Here is a 19424-nt window from a genome sequence, read left to right on the forward strand (position 1 = left end):
GATCACCATGTGTGTGTGTATATATATGTGTGTGTGTGTGTGTGTGTATTTTATATATATATAATATACTCAAGCAAGAACGCAAATGTCAAAGAACGACCTTCACAGAATTACTTGATATTAATTTTGCTCTACTACTGTATTTTTAACTGACCTCTTCCAAGAAACTGCTGATTTCAGTATTATTCTACAGAGAAAGGATCTTATTGCTTAACAGACTGAAGTACTGTATCACTGCCACCGAGTCTGCGCTGCAAAGCCCTCTCTTTGAAGGCAAGTTGCAATAATTCTTTAGACAACTGTAAAGGTTCAGTGAGTGGAATACATTTTGGGGTGCTCACTTAAAACTGTATGAAGAATGTAATTTAAAAAAAATAGTGGAAAACTTAAAATCAAGTAAGTGTGCACGGTGCACACAGAGTTGAGTCCTAAAATGGTGATTAGGGTCCTATGTACCAATTTGCATAGTGAAAGGGCTTACCCCCTGACTCTGGGTTGGGAGGGGGCACTCTCTGGCTGCCTTTGGCAGTACACTCTCTGGCGGTGGGCCCTTGGGTATATAGTATCGGCCACACCGCCGGTGCCAGTGGGGCACTAAGTTATGCCGCACCCTATTAGGGATGGGCAATAAATACTGGCCTTGCCAGGGGCGCCCACATCCCATGAACGAATAAAAAAAAAATTCAGGGCATTACCGCCCCATTTACCCCGGGCAGGAGGCCTCAAAGTCTCCCCTGATTGGCGTACACTAGTTTCTACAGATGATCACCCCATTCTCCACCATTACGACATTTGTCCCTTTCCCATCCTAGCCAACCAGTGGACTCTATGAACGATGTTATGAAATTAGGGGCAGTTCTCTACAGTGGGCCCAAGCCCATTAGAAACTGGTATGAGACTATCCAAAGCTCTCCTTACAATCAGTAGGATTATCCTATCAGTTTGGGACTGATTGGACCACGACTTGTGATCAGAAGATTCCACTGCACTACTTGCCTATGGGCAAGAACAGCTCAAAATTTCTGGTTCATTGGTTTTAAGGAAGTATTAAAGAGAATTAAATGCAAATTCATCGCCATTCCTTTATAGTAGAACTGGCTGAAAATCCTTTCGACTCACAGCCTGGCAGACTAGTCTTACCCAAGATTATGGGAAAGGTTTTGGTGTTTCATCCAAGTGAGCATTTGTGCACCTAGACAATGAATGTTGGTGGGCTATTTCATTATGGAAGACATCACAAACAAGCCCAATTGTCTCCTCACCTGATGGCCACATATGCACACTTTCCACCAGGGGATCACTGAATTACTGATCAGGAATGGGGATCCCTGCTGATTTGTCCCCCACCTCAGGGCACTCAGACAATTATAGAGCCATTACTTCATGAGAAGGAGTGACTGGAAAAATTCAGATTGATGCTGTTTCCAACACTGACGATGCCACTGAAGAAGACAAAGAGGAGGTAAATTACCGATTTCTGGTGGGAAGCCGCGCCTGCCAGCTATGCCCACATCTACGTTTGGAGCGATTGCATGTGCACCACTCGCTATGTCCCGAAACGCACGAGGCATCCTTCCGGCACTGGGCACTCGGAAAATCAGCTCCATAGCATCTAAAAGATTTACAACAGGAACACCGCCAATAAAATGAAAGTATTATGTACTACTTTTTTAGTCATCTATGGCTGGAAATTCATAGAATCATATAGCACAGAAGGAGGCCATTCAGCCCATCGTGCTTGTGCCGGCTCTTTGAAAGAGCTCTTTGAAAGTCCTACTCCCCTGTTCTTTCCCCATAGCAGTACAAATTTCTCCTTTTCAAGTATTTATCCAATTCTCTTTTGAAAATTACTATTGAATCTGTTTCCACCACCCTTTGAGGCAGTGCATTCCAAATCATAACAACTCGCTGAGTAAAAGAATTTCTCCTAATATCCCCCCTGGATTTTTTGCCAGTTATCTTAAATCTGTGAACATAAGAACATAAGAAATAGGAGCAGGAGTAGGCCATACGGCCCCTCGAGCCTGCTCCGCCATTCAACAAGATCATGGCTGATCTTCAACCTCAACTCCACTTTCACGCCCTATCCCGATATCCCTTGATTCCCTTAGTGTCCAAAAATCTATCAATCTCAGTCTTAATTATACTCAACGACTGGGCATCCACATCCCTCTGGAGTAGGGAATTCTAAAGATTCACAACCCTCTAAGTGATGAAATTTTTCCTCATCTCGGTCCTAAATGGCCGACCTCTTATCCTGCGACTATGCCCCCTAGTTCTAGACTCTCCAGCCAGGGAAAACAGCCTCTTAGCATCTAACCTGTCAAGCCCTCTCAGAATCTTATATGTTTCAATTAGTTCACCTCTTATTCTTCTAAACTCCAGAGAATATACGCCCATTCTACTCAACCTCTCCTCATAGGACAAACCTCACATCCCAGGAATCAATCTAGTGAACCTTCGTTGCACCCCCTCTGGCCTGTGTCCTCTGGTTATCGACCCTCCTGCCAGTGGAAACAGTTTCTTCCCATCTACTCTATCAAGACCCCTCATAATTTGGAACACCTCAATCAAATCTCTTCTTAATCTTTCCATGAGTTTTTCCCAATCTACCACTGTAATTTCGAAAGAAGATCGCAAAACACTTGGAGAAATGGTGTAATTGGCCTTTTACGCAGTCTCTTTGGGGGGTTCTGCTAAACTCTCACCGAAATGACAACAGAAATCCTCCCCAAAACTTTGTAGACACATTTTTTTTGGGGTGGGGGGGTAATTCTGACTTTCTGCGATAGTGTGAAATGGGTGATAGAGAATCGGCAGGCCGTTTTACATCTCTCACAAATTTTATTTCCATTGAAGTCAATGGAACGTCTGAGAAATGCTACTAGCATCTACCTCAAACTTTTGTACAAGATACAAAAGAGAACTTGTCAATTGTTACCTCGTCCTTCTCTCACCTCTAGCCTCCAACCTCGCTCTCCATTGCAACCCTACTTGTCTCTCTCCATTTGGTTGATCATGCTCTAGTAAGTGCTCCTCTGAACTTTTCTATCTTATTCTTCATTTGCAAATACACGAACATACGAACAATGACGGGCAGGAAAAGACCCTCTGGTCCATCCAGCCTGTCCCATACAGTGTGATACCTTGTGTATAGACATGTACACAATATATATACTCCCACTCCACCCAAAACCATGTGATCTCCTGGGAGAGGTGGAAAAAACAGATAAAAACCCAGACAAATTTTTTTGGGGGGGAGAAATCTGGAAAATTCCTCTCTGACACCCCCCTCCCCGCCCAGGTAATTGAAACTAGTCCAGGAGATCACCGTGGCCTTGATAATTGTATGCATTAGATACCTTTTGTACGAGATGATCTCCGCCCTAGCCAGAAACAGGTCCAGCCTGTTCCAGAGGTCCACTATTCTCTGGGAAACGAACCATGTCCTGATATCTAACCTAGACCTGGTCCTCTCTAACCTATTTAATTGGAACAAACCGTCAACTCGAACACAATCTGTTCCCTTCATCACCTTATAAACCTTGATCAGATCATCCCTAAGTCTATGCTTCCCCAGGTGGAGTCCCTGCTCTTTTAGCCTATCTTGATAACTAAGATGCTTTAAGCTGGGAATTAGTCCAGTGGTCCTCCTCTGCACCCTTTCCAAAGCCTCAATATCACCGACCATGTGAGGAGACCAAAACTGGGCACAGTATTCCAACTGAGGCCTGACCAAGGTCTTGTACAAGACAAAATAATATGCTTTGTCTTAGTCAGTTGTCCTATAAATGCACCCAACACCGTATTCGCTCTATCTATTCATGGTATTGCTCATGAACCTTTAGGAGATCTATGTACTAGAACGCCCAGATCGCTTTCTTTCTCCACCTGCTTTAATGCTTTTCTCTGAAGGGTGTATGTATGCTGAGCATTTGCCCTTCCCACATGCATAACATTGCACTTTTCCAAATCAAACATAATTTGCCAGTCACGAGCCCAGTCCCCCAACACATCAAAATCCGCCTGAAGCAGTCGAGCATCGTCTACAGTCCTGCCACTCGCACAAATCTTAGTATCATTTGCAAATTTTCAGAGCGCGCTCCTAACACCGACATCTAGATTATTAATAAAAATAGTGAAGAGCAACGGTCCCGACCCCAATCCTTGCCGGTGACCGGTCTCCAAACAGATCCAAATCCATCTATAGCTACTTTTTGCCTAAAACATCCTGTGTTCCGATACATTTGCCCCCCTTCATCCTCGCTGTATTGAAATCAAGATGTATCAGACTGATTGTTAAACTCATTCTTTCTCAGGACCTCAAGCCCATGGATCTCCTTAACTCCCTCAGTCTTTCCTTCCACAATCTAAGAGTTTCTAAAACCCAAACTCGACATCTAATTTGCTGCACCTTCTCTTCCACGCGTTTTGGCCTTAGTGATGTCCTGTAATATGGCATTGGGCAGTCAGCTATGTTTCTTGATAATAATAACAAAATAAAATTTTGTGAAAATGTTGTACTTCTGGAAGTCTATTATTTAAAGCACATAGGATGCTAAATTGGCCTGTGTACCGTGACGTGCGCCTGACGCCATCTTGGTATAGGAGTCAGCGCATGGGCAAACACCAAGCACCGGAAGCACGTAAAGTAGGGAGAAAATGCATTCAATCAGTGTGCAATGCTGATTTGAAGTGATAGAAACCATTTTGGACCTTAACGCTCAACTCAAAGCACTGTCTTAACCACGCATACCCGAACATGTCTTAGAGTGCCTGGAGGACCCCCCACCAGCGCTATTCAAAGGGACCATGCAGGATTTACAGGTTAGTTGCTGGATTATTGCTTCTGGCTGCTGGTGGAATAAGAAATGTTTTTTGAAGCTCCCTATACTTACTGAGATTCCTAGACTACATTTGAGATCGGTTTGGCAGGTACTGCCTTACGGTTCGGAAAGTTACAACCGTGGTTGAACAACATTCCTGGTAACCATGGGTGGTCTGCCAGGGCTCCCACTGGGCATTGAGCACGACTGGGAGCATGCAGAGAGGCCACGCCGAACAGGTCAAGCTGCAAGGAAAGGGAGGACGAGGAGGCACAGGGCACTGAGCAGGAGGCCCTATCCAATGAGGGCCTTCCGGGATCAATTCTTTTACCTCAACATGACCGAGGAGGATTGCATCCGACGCCTGAGGTTCACCAAGGAAGCCATCACCGCGATCTGTCAACTGGTGCGGCCACAACTGCAGCCTCAGAGCAGGGCAAGGACAGCATTGCCTGTGGCTGTGAAGGTCACTGTGGCGCTGAATTTCTACGGCTCAGGAGCATTTCAGGCCTCTGCTGGCGACGTGCAATATCTCACATTATGCAGTGCACTGCTGCATAAGGGAGGTCACAGATGCACTGTACCAGATGAGGAACAGGTTCACCACCTTCCCTCTTGAGAGAGACAAGTAGAATGAGCGAGCATGGGGATTCGCTCGCATTGCTGGCTTCCCCATGGTGCAGGGTGCCATTGACTGCATGCACACTACTCTGTGTGCCCCGCACATCAACTCGGCCGTCTTCGTCAACCGAAAGGGCTTCCACTCCCTCAACGTGCAGCTGGTGTGTGACCACACGCATCGAATCATGGAGGTCGATGCCTGCTACCCTGGGATCAGTCATGATGCCTTCGTCACGCGGCAGTCCAACGTGCCAGCTATCTTTCATCCGACTCGGCAAGTCAAAGGCTGGCTACTGGGCGACCAGGGCTATCCCCTCACGACGTGGCTCATGACACCGGTCAGGAATCCACGCACACGTCCACAGCAGGCCTATAACGAGAGCCATGCTGCCACACGCAACATCGTGGAGCACACCATAGGCCTCCTCAAACAATGCTTCCGCTCCCTGGAACGGTCTGGAGGAGCCCTGCAGTACTCCCCTGAGCGGGTGGGCAGATTCGTGGTGGTATGCTGCATGCTGCACAACCTCGCCATCATGAGGGACCAGCCTTTGCCACCAATGATCGGAGAAGACCCTGAGCCAGAGGTGGAGGAAGAGGAGGCTGAGGAGGAAGAGGCTGAGGAGGAGGAGGAGCTGGAACAGGAAATGGAGGAAGATGCAAGAGTACAGCAGGAACCACATGCCTTGTGTGCAAGGGCTCTGCTGCTCGCCTGATCCGTACCCGTTATCAATAATTTGAACTACATCCCCTAACTCACCAACAGTCCTACACTCCCCACCTTTCCGCTCCCACAAGACAATTAAATCACCCTCCATCTGATTACACATTGGTTTCCCTCTCAGCTCACTGCATAAATAAAAACCACCACCAAATGCAAATTCAAAGTCACATTTATCAATAAATGAAATTATGCAAACATAATTGAACTATTCACCCTTGTGCATTCCCTTAGTGCCTTTTCTTCGTGTGCCTTTACCTATCCTAGTGCTCCTACGAGGTGCTTCCCCAGTGGCTGGAGCATGGGTGGTGGAAGGCTGCTGGCCTTCAATGGAGGAGCGTGCAGATGGCCTTGGAGGACGACCTCGAGCAGCTCTGGGCCGGGAGGGCCCGACTTCATTCTGCACCATCGCAGCATGGGCTGCAGCAGTCTGGCCTGGCTGGTCAATAGGCAACAACAAGGGCTCTGGTGGAGTGGTAGGGGTGGGAACAGGAAGGCTGTTGTCCTGAGAGAGGACAGCAGGTCCGACTGCCATGGCACCACTGCCACTCTCCTGGGGCGGTGCCTCAGCAATCCTGGTGATCGGCTGGAGAACGGATTGCTGGAGTGCTGTGACGTCCTGGAAACCCAGTTCCACAGTGGTCCCCAGACCCACGATAGCAGGAGATCTGAGCTTCTAAGGCAGCCGTCTGAGCTGCAACTGTAGCTGTCAGACCTTGGATGGCAGATGTTTGTGCTGCAATGGAAGCTGTGACATCAGTCATCAGACGCTGCATCATGGTGGGTTCCACAGGTGCGCTGATGGAGGTGGCCACCACGTTGGAAAGGATGGGCTCCAAGCTCTGCGCAAAGCCCCCTGTCAAGTTGGAGCTGGACTCCTCCATGCCCCTTGTCATTGTGTGCAGGTTTTCTGGCAGGCTTTCCAGTACCCCAAGCATTTGGTGGTGTACGCCCATCAGCCGTCTTCTGTAGCCTGGCCCATCGAAATCCTCATCTCACTCCTCTGCAGTGGAACTAGTGAGCGACCTTACCCTCCGGCGAGCTGGCCTAGCCTCTAAAATACGCGCAGTGTCAGTCCCTGAGCTGGTGGAAGCGAGTGTCAGATCGAGTGACGGTGTGGCTTCAGTGTCCTCCTCCTCCTCCTCCTCCTCCTCCTCCTCCTCGGACGGTGCCACCTCATGTTCTTGGGTATCTGCAATGACAAAGGGAAACAGGTTGAGTTGTGGAGTGGGGAGAGGAGCAAGTAAGACGTGCGTGCTGACAGCATCTGCAGCACGTGAGTCAGAAAAGATTATGGGAGGAGGGAAATGTGGGAAATGAGAAGGAGCATTAGATATGCAGACACCCCCTTAATCGGGATCTCCAGCGCGGCATGTTGTCGCAGCTGCAGTGACGGCCCGCCCAATGATCCGAAGCACTGTCTCTTCTAGGGGGGTGAGGACATGTAAGCATTCCCATCCACCCTCGGGTCTCTCCTGCTGCCAGCTGTTATGCTCCACCTTCTCCTGCAAGATAGAGGACAGTGTGTCAGTGAGTATCCTGCTGTATGGGTGATGTGCCTGTCATGGTCGAATAACTGCCAGTGTGACCTGTGAGTGGTGGTTGTGTGGCCTGCAAATGCGGTACTATGTGCGGATGAGATGCAGCATGCCGAGTGCAGCATTGCGTATGGATGGGCAGTGTTTGTTGGTGGGTGGGTGACTGGGAGTGTGATGTGTGGAGCAGTGGTGCAATTGGTTGGATGTGCTACTTGACACTTGCATTCACTCACCTTGACCACTCGTGTCAAATCATTGAACTTCTTTCAGCACTGCACCCACGTGTGTGGTGCAATGCTCCTGGCGTTTACTTCCTGCGCCACAGCCTGCCAATGCCTGCCCTCCTGCCATCCTTGCGGCCATCTTTCCCTCCTCCTAGTGGACGGTGCATGTCCCATTTAAAATGTGCACCTGCACCTTTAAGAGGTGCAGGCTGCCGATGACGTGCGCTGTGCACGCCCCATTTCCGGCTTCCTCATTATCCTCAGCCTCTCAGCAGCGTGGCTAGCGCTGGCTGCACGGAGATAGCATGGTAAGTAGCAGGCAGCACGGAATTCACGGTCCATCGGGCGAGGGGGTACTAGCGCATCACGCTACCCATGCCCAAAAATGGGCCCTTTCGAATTTTTTCCCCCATTGTCTCTTTACCAAAAAGAACAATGGACTGAGACCGAATGTCAGCCCTGGCTCAGAGATAGCATTCTTACTGCTGGATCAGAAGGTTGTAGGTTCAAGCCCCACTCCAGGATCTGAGCTCATAATTCAGCTGATAGTTCAGCATAGTACAGAGAGAGTGCTATGCTCTTGGAGGTGCTGTCTCTAGGTTGCAGTGTTAACCTGTGGCCCTATCTGCCTGTTTAGGTGGATGTAAAAGATCCCACTATTCGAAGTAGAAACAGAGGGTACGGCCTACGCACGAATGAGGGTAAATTCAAAACTAATCTGCGGAAACAATATTTCAGTGAGTGTGCGGTCAATCAATGGAACGGGCTCCCGAGGGAGATGGTGAAAGCAGATAGGGTTGATTCATTCAAATGCAAATTAGTTAGATTTCATTCAGAAAATAACATTTTGGGATACAGTATATGGGTAATTTTAGACATGACATGTGGTAAGTGTAGCAACAGGTGACTTTGGACCAATGGTTCCCAAAGTTGTCCATCGCTGGGGTTGTCTTTGTGTTATATCTGGGTCTGTTGGACAGTAATTGATAGAGATTGATTGCTATGATTAGTCAACAATTCCATTATCATTGTATCATATGACCACCAGGATGGTGGAAGGTGAACTAGATGGACTTCAGTCTTTTCCCGTCAAGCAATTCCGATGTTCCTATAAAGAGCAGCGGAGGTATTCCGGCCAATATTTATCCCTCAACCAACACAAACAAACACCAAAACAGATGAACTAGTCTTTATCTCATTGCTGTTAGTGGGAAAAGGGGCAGAGACTCAGCATCACAAGTCCATGTCCCCTTTGTATCGTTCTGTGATTTCTAGGGTTTTCACCGAGGAGCTACAAAGTGCTTGCACTTGGAGCAGGTCCAAGTATTCAAATTGGTTTTAAATGAGACAGGAGTAGCACAGTGACGCCTCCCACCTCATAGTGGGTATCCATCAGAATAAGTTGGCGTTAGGCTTTGCACTCAGACCCCTTCAGATTAGAAGAGCTCAGAGGGACAGGCAACAAGGAGGAAATGAAAAGGTAAGTGGCCTTTTTTTCAAGTTCCACATTGGTCTTCAGAGCTTGAAACTTTCCGGCTGCTTTTTGGACAGTAGTCAGACGGCCATGTAGCCTACGAACTGCTGCAGGCTTGAGTGACTTGCAGCAGTTGAGTTTCTGTCCCTGTTTCTAGGGGGTGAGGCCTGCACCCATGTGCGCTAGGGTGGCCAACTCTGCTTGGACGTATTCCTGAAGGTTTTATCACATGACCTCCCACCTCCAATCGTCCTTCCCAGTCAAACAGCATTTTCTCCCCCCATTTCCAATATTTTTATAACTAATAAACAAAAGTGTTCAAAGAAAATAAAAGAAACACCCAATTTTTTTCGTACCTCTATGATTTTTCTCTCGGATTGCTCACAGCTGTGTCCAGATTAATCTTTAATTCCTGTAGGCTCCAGGACAATTCTGGAGAGTTGGCAACCTTAATCTGCGCTAGGCATGGGGACATAACCTGAACCCACCAATACAGGCAGGTTCATGTCAGGTGGAATACTGTTTGGGTGCACTCCGCCTGACTTGCATTGGACGGGGAAGAAAGTCAGTGCTAACGTGTTATTCTGCTACTAAGGTGGAACTGTGTTTAAATTCCCTGTTCCTTTTAGATCACTAAAGCCTAATTGCTGTAAATCCTGATGTCAATAACAAGTTATTTACAATCCCTTACCTGTTATTTTATTACAGGCACCCTGTCAATTATTGACGGTCAGGCGTCATCCATGGGGGTGACAAATGGGTTAAAGTTACGGGTGTGGTCGTTTCATCAAAACTGGAGGATATTACAGACGAGCAGCATTTAAAAAAGAACATAAAGGAAATGGGGGAATAACACAACTTGTATTTATATAGCGCCTTTAACGTAGTAAAACATCCCAAGCTGCTTCACAGCAACGTTATCAGACAAAATTCGACACTGAGCCACATTCAAAGAGGTAGGTTTTAAAGAGTGTCTTAAAGGAGGTGAGAGAGGTGGAGACGGAGAGGTTTAGGGAGGGAATTCCAGTACCTAGGGCCTGGGCAGCTGAAGGCACGATTGCCAATGGTGGAACGATGAAACACACACACACACACACACACAAAAATAGAATGACCTGTAAGGTGCTCGAGTGGAAAACGAGAGGTGGTTAAATGGCAGAAGTGATATTAGCATGAGAAAACAGGAGATATTATTATTCGAGAATGGCTGGTGGTATTTGGCATGCCTTTGTTACCCATATGGGTCAATTCAAGAAAGAGCTTTCTCCAACTACTGCCAACAATACTGTCACTCCTGATAGGTTCAGCAGTTGATTGGCTGAGCATGGCTGATTTCTGATTGGTCAACTGGAAGAGGGGTGGGGTTTGTCAAATCCGTTATCTGGTATGCTGATTGGTCTACAATGCTGCACTTCTGATTGGCCAACTGGGTGAGAGACCAAGAGTCACTGGGGAAAACGTCTCAGGGTAGGGACACCGCTGATTGGCTGTGGAACGGATCTCATTATAGTGGCACCACTGATTGGCTGAGATACAGTTCTCTCAGCATAATGACACTTCTGATTGGCGGGGCGGTGGGTCTCAAGTAAATGGATGCCGCTCATAGGCTAAGAGGCGGGATTGGGTCTTGTGTGCAGCCCAATGGAAAGGGGCGTGTTAATGAGAAACGATCAGAGGAGGAGAGCAGCAGTGGTAGAGGTTCACCTCTGTCTCACTTGGATATTTTTCTTTCTGTCCATAAATCCCTCTGTGTCCTTTCACTTTTTAATCACCACTTTGGTTCCAGCAAAGTTTAAAACATTTCTTAGTTTTCATCTCTCTGCCCTCATGTTTCCCCTCTCATATTTCTATCTTAAGTAATTTGTCCATCAGTTTGCTTTTTAATCTCCTGATTCTTTCCTCACTTACCTAAACTTTCTTTTACTCCCAAGCTTCATCTGATATTTTATGTACACATCAATACTTCACACTTCTCTTGTCAGATTTTCTCTCTCGTTAGCACATATTGCTTTCTCCCCACGCTTTTCCTTCTCTCCTTTTGATCTGACTTCCTCTATCCCTCACTCCTATATCTCCTTTCCCCTCTCTCTCCCTTCCCTCCCTCCTCTGCATCAGCTCGCTTCCCCCAGTGTGCAGCGCTGAAGAGTCCAGCTGTCTTGAGTCAAGGGAAAGTGTTTTTCTTTTTTTTAAAAAAAAGACAAAGAAAATGGCGAGAGATGAAAATAAACTCCGTTCCCTTGTCTTCCCCCCCCCCCCTCTCCTCTTCTGACATAATTCCAACCAACCTAATAAAAGCGGCCGAGATGCCCAGCCCAGCACAACTTCTTTTTACGTGGGAGAAAAAAAAAATCCGAGGAGATTAAAGGGAACGTGCCTGGATGCCTCTGATCTTGTCCTGTCGTCCAGACATCTCGGCAGCGCCTTCTCCTCGGGGGTAAGTCCTTATTTTGCTCCGGTCTTTTCTCTCCCCATGTGCTGTTGGCGGGACCTGCGTGCTGTTATCCGCCCAGTGCATTAAAAAAAGTTTCCTCCCAAGTTTTCAGTTTGTTGTGGGAGAAGTTGCCGAAGAGTTATTTTGTTGCCGGTGTGAGATTTATTTGCCACCTCTCTCTCTCTCTCTCTCTTGCCTCTTGGCAATCGCTAGTTCAGTGAGGAAACAATTTAATTTGAATGTGACTTCGTTCCAAGTCGAGGAGGATTGTTGAAATGTAACTTGTTGTTCAGGCGCAGGTTTTAGGGATTTTAATTATTTTTGTTTTGACAGTGTCAAGTGACACACACAACTATACATCTCTTTTAATTCATTGAAGTAAAATGCTGTTTTAAAATGGGAGTTCAGCGCTTCAAATTCTGTCCCAGTCTGACTGTGGCTTTTTGGCTGGGATGTGTCTGTCACATTGAAATGAAGGATGAATTTCCCCCCTCAAAAGGGAGAAGACCCCCCCCAGGACACAGGGACAGAGACACTTAGCTCCTGAGGAAGAGGGGGAGAGGGTTGCAATACATCAAGAAAAATCTTCCAGAAGACTTGCAATAGTTTAAATGATTTCCTTGTGTCTTGTTTGAATTTTAAGTTTGTTTGTGTGTGTGTGTGTTTTGTAAGTTCTCAGAATCTGAAGAGGTGACCTTGACAGCAGAGACCTTGAGTCCATGGAGGAGGGGCTTCCCCACAGGTGAGGAGCAAGCATACTTTGCCTAGAACTTTTTCCACAACCATTTCTTTTATTTAAAGTGTGTATTCCGTTTTAAAATGAACTGATTTGCCTCGTTTTTATTGTACTATTCTCCCCAAATCTCAAAATTTGAAATCTTTTACTTTTTGAAAAAAGGTGTTGCATAAATCATGAAATGCATTAATACACTCGTATACTGGTTCAGACTGTGAAGCGTATTAATATCAAATCATGAAGTGCTCTAATATACTCTTGCCCTCAATAGTTTAAATCATGAAATGCTGTAATATATTCACCTGGTCACGGGTGCAAATTGTCGAGTGTCTTGCTGTCTTCATGTGATCATGGGTCCATTCTGATTCTGTTAATGAGTGTTTTGTTTAACGAAGGATTGCCAAATCAAGTTTTAAGTGTTAATACAGTTTTGGAAGGTTTATCGAAGTTACACTTTAAGCCATGGGAGGTAGGGTGTTAAATGGCTGATTGATTTTACTTGCACTTCTCATTGAATTGCTGGCACTGCTCTTGTCTATTTACCGTGAAGTGTTGTAAATCCTTGGCTAAGGGGAAAAATAACGGATACGTATGACACTACCATTACTTTTTAATTGAGTGAAATGGAGTGGGAAGTGACGCAAGATACACCTGTAAATATTTCCATTTAAATTGTTTTTTTAAAAGTTTAATAGTGATGCCCCATCTGAAAGAGAAGTGCATATGTTGGTGAAAACCAAGATTTTAAAAAATAATGTTTTCTCATCAATTTTGTCCTCGCCTCTCCTGAGATCAGATCAGATCAGAGACTTGGATTTGGCCCTGAAATCTCATGTATATTTACAGCAGTAGGTCCTAGTGGATTTAACATCTATTGAAATTGTACCATCTACGGAAGGTTAAGGGGAGAGGTGTCCAAAATTATGAGGGGTTTTGATAGAGTACATAGGGAGAAAAACCGTTTCCACTGGCAAGAGGGTCAGTAAGCAGAGGACACGGATTTAAAATAATTGGCAAAAAAACGCCAGTGAGGAGATGAGCCAGTTGTTATGATCTGGAATGCATTACCTGAAAGGGTGACGAAAGCAGATTCAGTAGTAACTTTCAAAAGTTTAGTATTAGGTATCTACTTAAAAAGAAAAAAAATTGCAGGGCTATGGGGAAAGAGTAAGGGAGTGGGACTAATTGGAAAGCTCTTTCAGAGAGCCGGAACAGGCACAATGGGCCGAATGGCTGCCTTCTGTGCTGTATGATTCTATTATTCTATAACATTTGCTGGAAGCTGAATTTATACTGGTAGCATTTGTACACCAAAATCAGACAAGAACTGCTTAGCTGATGGTGGATGACCCTCGGCTTTTTAAAGTTCAGTGTCCAGCAGCTGTGTAGTGAGCTACTGTTGAATCTTAATGATCATTGCTACAATGGGACTTACATGGAAAAATGTGCAAATTGCTGTTGTCAACTGAGTGAGTCTTTACAACTCAAAATATCTCATCTCTTTGAAGATAAAGGGAAGGAATTCTTTACTGGATTTCTCATCAATTACAAAATATCTCAAGTTACTTTGGTATATCAATTAAATGGAATACTTTGCATTGCAGATAGCCTTCCCTGACCTGATTTACTATCAGAGTAATATTTCCCATTTTGTTTCCCCCTCAAATTCTGTCCTCTCCTTTCCTGAAAGGATGGATTCATTTTGGGGTAGGGTGCTCTGCATACCGAATGTTGTCCCATATCTTGTTGCAGTGAGCATTTTTCACGCCAAAACCTAGACAGTGAGGGTTGATTGGTTGTTCAATTATGGGATGCCATACCTTGTCGGGTCCGGTTCCCACACTTTTTCCAGCAGAGGTCACTGGATAGTAATCAGCTGCAGGCATCCTGGCTCATTTTCTCCTCCTTAGCCTGGAGGTAGTAAGGCCAATCATTTATCCCAACTGTTTGTTATCTCTGCTCAGGTGGTAGCACTCTCTCCTTTGAGTCAGAAAGTCTTGGGTTCAAGCCCATCTCCAGGACTTGAGCATGCGTAATCTTGCATGACTTTCCAATCTAAGTACTGAGGGAGTCTGGATTTGTTTTGGGTGCTGTCTTTCAATTTGAGCCTCCATCTGCCTGTTATGAGCTTCTGACCACATATCCTCTCCATCACCAAGACTGCCTACTCCCACATCCGTAACAGCGCCTATCTCCGCTCCGCCTCAGCTCATCTGCTGCTGAAACTCTCATCCATGTCTTTGATGCCTCTAGACTTGACTATTCCAATGCTCTTCTGGCCACCCTTCATAAACTTGAACTCATCCAAAACTTTCCCCGTGTCCTAATTCGAACCAAGTCCTGTTCTCCCATCACCCCTGTGCTCGTTGACCTACATTGGTTCCCAGTCCAAGAACACCTCAATTTTAAAATTCTCATCCTTGTTTTCAAATCTCTCCATGCCCCCCCCCCCCCCCCCCCCAATCTCTGTAACCTCCTCCAGCCCTTGGCGATCTCTGCGCTCCTTCCATTCCGGCCTCTAGCGCATCCCTGACTTTAATCGTTCCACCATCTGCGGCCATGCCTTCAGCTGCCTAGGCCCTAAGCTCTGGAATTCTCTCTGCCTCTCTCCTCCTTTAAGACGCTTCTTAAAACCTACCGCTTTAACCAAGCTTTTGGTCACATGTCCTAATATCGCCTTATGTGGCCCGGTGTCAAATTTTGTTTGATAACGATCCTGTGAAGCACCTTGGGATGTTTTACTATGTTAAAGGCGCTATATAAATGCAAGTTGTTAAGGTGGGCAGTAAAGATCCCATGGTGATAGTCAAAGAAAAGCAGGAAATTACCTGGCCAAAAGCAATATTCAGAAAATTATCCATTAAAAGCCAACTTAGCCTCATTGTTGCTAAATCATTAATGGTTCTGCTGTGTAGCCAGCACATGCAAATGAACTTGTATTTTTGTATTTTAGTTACTGGGATACTGGATATTGCATATGCAAAAGAGAAAGTGGATTTTATAACTATAATAGCATGTTCTATGCGATCTTGCAGCAAACTCACATATCGTTGCTGTCTGGTTCCTCACCTTGTCATCTATAGGAGATGTTGTCATTGGCCAAGTAGGAAGTTCCTTAAAACCAAATACTAGGTTAAGAGGTCAGTTTTCTTTCCACTGGGATAGAGGGTGGGGTATGATGTGCCTTACATGAGGGTGGATAATGGATTTTCAGCTGGAAACAACTATTTGAAACTTCTTTAAAGAAGCACTTAAAAAAAGAGAGAAGAGCACTATGCTACATCTGAAACCTTTGTGTTGCACTGCCAAGCCCTAATACTATGTAGTCTTGTACATAATTTTACCATATTTGCAACCAGTTTTAAATGAATCTTTTTGCTGAGGTAGAAACAAATTCCCAAACTATATCTGTGGTGCAAATTGTAAAAATGCAGCAGCATTGATTTTTGGAGGGATGTCTAGACCACAGCTCATGGGCCATATGTGGTCTTGTGAACCCTGGGAATCTGGCTCACAAGGCCCAGGCAACTCACTTCTTCTGTTTGTGCTGTATTTCTTACTCGCTAGTTTGTAAGCCTCCAGTCCCATGAAATTCGAAGGGCTGGCCTTAGCAAAGCTGCCTCATTAGTGGATCGATCTTAAATCAGAACACCAAGATCTACTGATGTAAATGGAAATTTATGGAACATTCATTCAAAGCTTAGATGTGATCTGCAAAGTTCCATGGTATGTATGTGATCTACACTTCCGACCTGCAGCTCACCGCTATTCCAACATGGATTTTCTGTGGTGGTAATGTACTTTCTAATATTTAAAACCTGGCTTTGAACTCTGCAACTTCCAGGTAGATTCACACAAGCTGCTTGCTGAGATGAGAGATACAACAAGATTGAGGTCGAACAGACTTTCTATGCTTGCTTTATAGGCTGTAACCAGAGGCTAGTGTTTAACATGTAAGGAACTTGTGCAAACTTTTTTAATAAACTGGTTGATTGATCAAACAATTAAAATGTGGCCTGCTTAAAATATTTCATATGCAAACTCACTAAAGTTAGTCTGGTCACTGCTCATCAATTTGATTTTTTTGAATGAACAATTAGTTGCACAGTAATGATTGCTTAAAGCCTATTCATTAACGGGATATGTTTTTATTTGTATTGAGAAAACTAGGAGAAGGGCCAACGCCCACAAGTGTAGGGCATCAGCCAGGTTGCAAACAGTAGAAAGGTAGGCAAAGTGAATCAAAAAGTAGTGATTAAGTGACACGAAGGCTGGAAGTTTAAAAGCCTGTAGATTGTATGAGGAAGGGAAGATTGAAAGAGGAAAGCAGTCTTACAGTTTTGAGGTCCTGGGAAAGAATAAGTTGGCAGTAGGAGATAGCGTATTGTTTTCACTTCAACATAATGAAGGATGTAGGATGGTGTATTTATTAGAAAGAACAAGACAGGCAAGTTCAGAGGAGCAATGGCTGTGCTATTGATAAAACAAAAAATGTTGTGTGAGAGAGTTTGGAGACTAGAGGGGAGCAGGCCCCCCTCATCGAGTGACTTTTGTTTGTGAATGTCTTGCTTAAATGCAACTTTTGTAAAATACTGGATTGAGAAGGAATATTTAAGGAATGCAAATTGTAAATGAAACACTGTCGCCTTGGGTAGATGTCAGTCTGGTTTCCATGCAATATTGAAGAATTCAATGTACCAATAATTAACTCCTACAAGTGTGGCAACTCTGAACTTCAGGATCTTACAGGTTGGGCAGCTCATGATCTCAACGGTTAAACGTGCAGATTATTTTGCAGATAAGACATTTGTTGGAATGTTGAAGTTGAATTTCAGTAAATCATTGGTAAATGGCATTGATTTATGTAATGCAGTCTTGCTTCGGAGTAAATGCTCCCATCTCCTGGCCTCCAAGGTATCCTGGGCTGTGAAGCACAATGCAAATAAGTGATATAAAACATTTATTTTTTTCTGCAAGAAAGAAACGAAAACAGTACTTTTGATCAGTTGGTCATTTAGTGCTAGTTGGTGCATGAACTGAATCTGGGCATCTTATTTGTATGTGTGTTAGGCAGCAGGGTTCAGATTGAAACATCCCACTGTGAATTGAGTTCTTTAAATACAGCTTTCCCCTTCTGTCTTAAAGGCGGAAATGAGGAGGAATTTCTTCTCCCAGAGGGGCGTGAATCTTTGGAATTCTTTACCCCAAAAAGCTGTGGAGGCTGAGTCATTGAATGCATTCAAGGCTGAGTTAGACAAATTTTTGAACAGCAAGGGAGTCAAAGGATATGGGGAAAAGGCGGGAAAGTGGAGTTGAGGTAAAAATCAGATCAGCCATGATCTCGTTGAATGGCGGAGCAGGCTCGAGGGGCCGAATGGCCTACTCCTGCTCCGGTCTCTTGTTATGGTCTCTTTTATGTCTTTGTTCCCCACCTGCCAACATCACTCCTGCTAAGCATAACAGTAAAACTGCTTATTTTGACATTCAAACAGATAATGTTAACGAAGGAATTCGCACTTATATAGCACCTTTCACACACTCAAGACTTCCCAAAGTGCTTCACAGCCAATGAAATACTTTTGAAGTGTAGTTGCTATTGCTCTGTAGACAAATATTGGACACATCAAGGTCCCACAAACAGCAAATGTGATAAATAACCAGATAATTACGGTGTTAATGGAGGGACAAATGTTTGTGAAGACACCAGGAGAACTCCATACTCTTCCACGAATAGTGCCATGGGACTTATGTCCACCGGAGAGGATAGACGGGGCTTCGGTTTAACGTCTCAGCCGAAAGGTGACACCTCCTGATAATGTAGCCTCAGTGCTGCATTTGAAGTGTCGGCCTAGGTTATGCGCTCCAGTCCTGGAGTGGGGCTTGAACCCACAACTTTCTGACTTTGTGGCGAGAGTGCTACCAAACTGAGCCCAGCTGATAACAAAGTTTGTACATTGTTGTTGGAATCACAAAAGTGTTCAGTTTAAAACTAAATCCACAATCCCCACCTCGCTGTCAGATGTTTCAAATTAACAGGATTGCAAAGTGGATTTGCTGGAAAAAAAACACTTCTTCAAAGTTTGAGAGGGAGGTGAAGGTGGGGGGGAGAAAATAACCTTAAATGTTGACATTTAATTCACCTTTGAAAGTCCATTCTGTTAATCATACTCAAAAGTAGTGAAGATATGGTTGGCTGCTTCAGTGTTGTTAACATGCAATCGTGCTCAGCATCTAAATTTTTCAACGTGATTGCTGCCTACCTGGATGTACTTTTATATTTTTTTCCCCTCTTTGTTGTAAAGTTAGTGAAGCCCCTGAGGCTGGTCATAGGCTGGAATTTGTTTTTTTTTTCTGTTGAACAGAAGTGAGTTCCTGTCATTAAAGGACCACAGGGTGTGGTTATTAACTGATTGGAGTAGAAATACTTCCGACTCTGGGGCTCATGTTGCCTTTTTTCCTTTGCCGATAGCCTCTACAATGAGAGAGGACAAATTTGTGCCGTTGAAGGTTATTCGCGAAGGAGCTGATGACTGGTAACTGCCCAGTTTGGCGAGACAACTTCTGACGCCTGCACTGGCACGACCAGAATGTCCAGATGTGAAAGGGGTTATAAAACAGTAAGTAAGCTCACTTTATTTCTCTCTCTGTTTATCCTGCTTAACTTAGTCTGTGTAGAATAACAGTTATTTTGCATAAAACTGTTGGTACACCAGTGATATTTGATTACCTGTGTGATACTGAATATTGGGTTGTAACCTAATAGGGGTCATAGTTATAAACAGCAACATCATAACTTGAGCAGTTTATCAATACTGTGAGATCAATTATTTCTCTATAATCATGTATTCGAAAG

General features: G+C 44.9%; 1 long non-coding RNA gene across 6 annotated transcripts in view; it reads left to right on the forward strand.

Annotated features, from left to right (window-relative positions):
- Positions 1-11051: 11051 nt before the first annotated feature.
- Positions 11052-19424, forward strand: part of LOC137321588 (uncharacterized) — a 73829-nt gene continuing 65456 nt past the window's right edge. For 5 of the 6 annotated variants that reach the window (XR_010962858.1, XR_010962859.1, XR_010962857.1 and 2 more), the window contains exons 1-3: positions 11052-11838; positions 12508-12577; positions 19041-19188. This is a non-coding gene — a long non-coding RNA (uncharacterized lncRNA). The remainder of the gene's footprint in view (positions 11839-12507; positions 12578-19040; positions 19189-19424) is intronic. The other variant, XR_010962861.1, reaches the window with a different exon arrangement.

This window comes from Heptranchias perlo, chromosome 5 (genome assembly GCF_035084215.1).
Source record: "Heptranchias perlo isolate sHepPer1 chromosome 5, sHepPer1.hap1, whole genome shotgun sequence".
Lineage (NCBI taxonomy): Eukaryota > Metazoa > Chordata > Chondrichthyes > Hexanchiformes > Hexanchidae > Heptranchias > Heptranchias perlo.